The sequence below is a fragment of the Tupaia chinensis genome, unplaced genomic scaffold (genome assembly GCF_000334495.1).
Source record: "Tupaia chinensis unplaced genomic scaffold, TupChi_1.0 Scaffold000192_1, whole genome shotgun sequence".
NCBI classification, from domain to species: Eukaryota; Metazoa; Chordata; class Mammalia; order Scandentia; family Tupaiidae; genus Tupaia; species Tupaia belangeri.
In genome coordinates this window covers 1286524-1291154 of record NW_006159667.1, presented here as the reverse complement: position 1 = coordinate 1291154, position 4631 = coordinate 1286524, and the positions used below count along the sequence as shown (strand labels likewise).

The following is a 4631-nucleotide window of genomic DNA, read 5'->3' as shown; positions in this document are numbered from 1 at the left end:
TGGCCATCCCCCCTGGGGGGTGATTTCTCGCTTTCTGTCTCTCTGTCTCTCTCTGTCTGGCTGGCAAGCTCACGTGTCCTATAGAAAAAACCTCTGAAAAAAAAAAGAAAGAAAGAAAGAAAGAAAAGAAAGAAAGAAGGACAAAGTAAGAAGAGAAGAAGTCCTGGGAGAAAGAAGAATGAGGTATTGCTACCTAGGGAAGAAGTTTTGGGTGAAGACAGTTAATTATGACAGGGGCCACTGTGAATGAGCAGGCAAAGATATGAAAGGAGAGGCACTTGTAGTTGGAGGTGCGTGAAAGCCAAACTATTAGAGAAGAAAAAGTAGACACATACCAAGGAACCACAGGGCAGTCTTCACGAAGGATCCACGTCTTTATGTTCTTTCAGATAATGGTTAGCAAGGATTTTACAAAGAAATTCTCCCAAGGTAGCCACTATGAAGCGTGTAAGAAAGGGATAACCCATTTTATTACCTTTACTAATTACTAGTTAATTTTTGGACCATATCAGGGCCCACAGCATGAAGTGCCAGCTCCAGACCCCAGATCTTCCAGGCAACAGGAATCCTATAGTCCCAGGACCTTAAAGAGACACATGAGCTGAATATTGTACCCCCTCCCAACATTGTCCTCAACAAATATATTCATTTTCTAGACCTGCCATAACAACGCACAACAAACTAGATGACAAAGAAACAAATATATTTTCTCACAGTTCTGGAGATTAGAAGTCCATCATCAAGGTGTCAGCAGAGCCATGCTCCGTCTGAAGGCTCTAGGGAAAAACACTCGTGCCTCTTACTAGCTCTGGTGGCTTCTGGCAAGACTTGGCACTTGTTGGTTGTTAGCTGTATCACTCCAATCTCTGCCTCTGTCTTATATGACTTCCTTTCCTGTCTGTTCCCTCTTCTTGTAAAGACAATAATCATTGGATTGTTTACCCTGATCCAGCACGAACCTCTTCTCACCTAATTATATATAGACCCTAATTCCAAATGAGGTCATATTCTGGGGTCCCTGATAGACACAAATTTAGGGATATTATTCAATCCACTACATGGAATATGTAAACATCTCCTGAAAAACCAAGACACAGCTCAAAGAGTAAAATAGGCTGAATCATTTGACCAACTCACCCTCCACCTCCTCAATCCTCTTTCCTCAATAGTGCTCCCTGGAAATGGGTGTAATTAAAGGTATCTGGCTTGGTGGCCTGCCTGGAACAGTCTGTCCTGGGAAGTGTGCTACCCCATTGTTCACACTGAGTCCTAGGAGCCAGAGGCTCTAAATTCACTCCTGATGACCCAGGCACACTGGGTTATACAGCCTCAAGCCTGTTTATTCTTAGATGGAACTCATGTTTGGAACAAAGGGTGGTTACACTTTCAACTTCTGATTCGGCTCTGTGTTCTCAACATTCTGAGATGATGTCGTCATGGATTGATCTTTCCTTAAAGACTACTTGGATATAGCCCAGGGTCGCCACAAACTCACTCATCATCAGTCATTGTCCTTGAAGTCCTCACTCACCCTTGGACCAGACATCCAATGTCCACCCTACTCTCATCTACCCAACTGCCCACTTGGGATTTAAAACTCTATCCTTTCTAGGCAGGTAAATGGAACTTTCCCAGCAGTACTGATATACAGATGGTATCTGGCAACTACCCTTCAAAGGAGGCATATCAACCACATGTTTTTTTGTGTTTTTTTAAGGTACAACCAGACCCATCAGGAGCAAGTGAATACATGCTCCAAATTCCAAAAAGATAGAAAAATGAAGGAGAAAGAATTGTGGCATAACCATGGCCCATTGGGGTGTTTTCTCCCTTTCTCTCTTTCTCTATCTCTCTGTTTCTCTCTGGCAAGTACACATGCTCTCTGGCAAATTAAAAAAAAAAAAAAAAAGTACAGTCAGACCAGTCCAGAGCCAGACCTGGCAGCTTGAAAAACACCCCTGTTATGTGTGTATGCATGCTCAAAATCCCAAGAGAAGAATGAAGGAGAAGAGATTGTGATGTGGCCATTCCCCCTGAGGGGGGGGATTCCTCACTTCCTCTCTCTATCCAGTGAGCATACTAGCCCTGTGGCAAAAAAATCATGAGTATATTATGAGTATATTATGTTACATGGCCAAGGGCAAGTAAATGTGCTAATCAGTTAACTTTAAAATAGTGAGATTATCCTGGATTATCTGAATGGGCCTAATGTGATCACAAGGGACTTTAAGAGTAGAAAAGAGAGGCAGAGAGAGATGAAGGTGGAAGAGAGTACATAGAGATGTAACATGATAAAAAGGATGTGGGTGGCCTCTGGACACTAGAAACACAAGGAAATGGAGGGCAGAGAACAGAACAGAGCACAGTCCTGTCAATACCTTAATTTTAGGCCAGTGGGACCCTTTCCCATTGCTGACCTCCAAAACTGTAGGACAGTAATTCCATGTTGTTTTAAAGCCACTAAGTTTGTGGAAATTCACTATGGTAGTAATAGAAAATTAATGTCTATACTGAACATTTTTTCCTACTTTGTTTTTAAAGTATAAACCTACTTCTTAGAAAGATGGTAGGATAAGGCTGACTCCATAGCCTAGCCTTTAAAGGAAGTGGGATCCCACATGGCTAATGGCAGATTGAATCCCAGCTCCAGAGGCTTGAAAAATATGCTGGGGATGTGTGTGAATGCACCAAAAATCCCAATGGGAAAAAGAAATGGAAGGGATTGCAGCATGAACACGCCCCATTGGGGTGGGCTTTCTCTCTCTTTCTCTGGTGAACATGCATGCCTTCTGGCAACCAATTAATTAATTAATTAATTAATTAATTAATTTTAAAAAGACAGTGAGATGAGTGGACATGGGTAAGGGCTGTGTGCTCCTAGGTTAGCAGTGGGTGGCAGTGGGTTAGAGACAGGTGCACGGGTGCCATCTCCTCTGCCACTTTACTTGGGAGGACTCGGGCTAGTCTAGGAGATACTAGGAAAACGGGATTTTCAAAGCTAATTATGAAAACATTTGTCATTGGAATCAGTGGTGTGACAAATGGTGGCAAGACAACACTGGCAAAGAATTTGCAGAAACATCTCCCAAATTGCAGTATATCTCAGGATGATTTCTTCAAGCCAGAATCTGAAATAGAGACAGATTAAAAATGGATTTTGCAGTATGATGTGCTCGAAGCACTTAACATGGATGAAATGATGGTGGCCATCTCCTGCTAGAGGGAAAACCCAGGGCACTCTGCGGTATCAAAAGAGTGGGGAAGTGCTGAGGAAATTCCCATCTTGATCATCAAGGGTTTCCTTCTCTTTAATTACAAGCCGCTTGATACTATATGGAACAGAAACTATTTTTTGACCATTCCGTATGAAGAATGTAAGAGAAGGAGAAGCTTCCTGTGTGTTTTGATAGTACAAGGGTCTACGAGCCTCCAGATCCCCCCAGGGTACTTGGATGGCCATGTGTGGCCCATGTATTTAAAGCACAGATGAGAAATGGAGGACATCACATAGGAAATTGGTTGGCAAGTATCAACATAAAGGTGGAAAGCAGCAAATCCTTCCTGCAGTGAATTAGGAAATTCAAAGGAATGTATTTCAGAACCTTACCCAAGAAACATATAAGACTCTGGTACAATGACAGCTGTGTTTTGTAGGTGCGTTTGTTATCACAAAACAGGCATCTACCTTAAAGAGTTGTTTTCATCCAGAAAGTGCATAGATGTAGCATAGCTCACAAATAATAACTCAGTTCTGTAACAAAGATGATCTTTCTGACTAGAACCCAGAGTAAGAAATAATTACATTGCAATCATATTTGTTTTCATATATGCCTATATTCCATTGTGTATGTTTGTGTATATGACATTTGTGTGTGTATAAGTATGCATATATGTGTGTTTGTATATATGAGTATACACACATCAAGTGTTATAAATAATTGACCTTACATATGCACTGTGATATTTTTCTATTTCTAAGGATTTTTTTTTTTAATATTGGTCACAACACATGGTTTGGAATATGCTGCTCTCTATCGTCCCACACCATCTCATTTCACCTGCAGATAACAACATTACTAGATATAGCAATCATGTGGAATAAAGCATTAGTTTACTTAAAAAAAAAAAAAAGACAATGAGATGAGGGAGCAAGAAATGGAGGTGGGGTTATGTGACAGTCCACCCACATTTAGATAATTTCTCAATGGATTATCTTAGTTAATGTATATGACAGGCCCTACTAATCATCATATCTCATAGGACTTTACACTTTTCCAAGGACTTTTGATACTTTTTTAAAATTTGATCACAATAACTTTGAGAAGCTATATAAGTACATTGCTTCCCTTTTGACAGGTTAAAAAAAAAAATGAGTCACAAAGCAGTTTCCAGAGATAGGAAATGACAGAATCAGCATCTTACTTTTGTCATTTTCAGGAATTATCCTAGCCTTTTATAGAACTTGGCTCTCAGAGTGCTAAAAACAGAGAGCCTAGTTTTCTAAGGACATTTGTATGCTTGCAGGCATTCTGATGCCATATCTACTGCTTCTGAAAGGAGTTCCAAAATACCAAATTAATATAAAGTTTCCCTCATCAGGCTTCTAGACAATGACCTGAAGTCTAATAGGC

At 40.6% G+C, this 4631-nt stretch overlaps 1 long non-coding RNA gene and 1 pseudogene across 1 annotated transcript in view; one reads left to right on the top strand and one right to left on the bottom strand.

Annotated features, from left to right (window-relative positions):
• Positions 1-1656, bottom strand: part of LOC114007526 (uncharacterized) — a 162354-nt gene extending 160698 nt beyond the window's left edge. The window contains exon 1 of the long non-coding RNA XR_003549139.1: positions 336-1656. This is a non-coding gene — a long non-coding RNA (uncharacterized LOC114007526). The remainder of the gene's footprint in view (positions 1-335) is intronic.
• A 1211-nt stretch (positions 1657-2867) lies between these two features.
• Positions 2868-3538, top strand: LOC102478977 (nicotinamide riboside kinase 1 pseudogene; annotated as a pseudogene).
• Positions 3539-4631: the final 1093 nt, after the last annotated feature.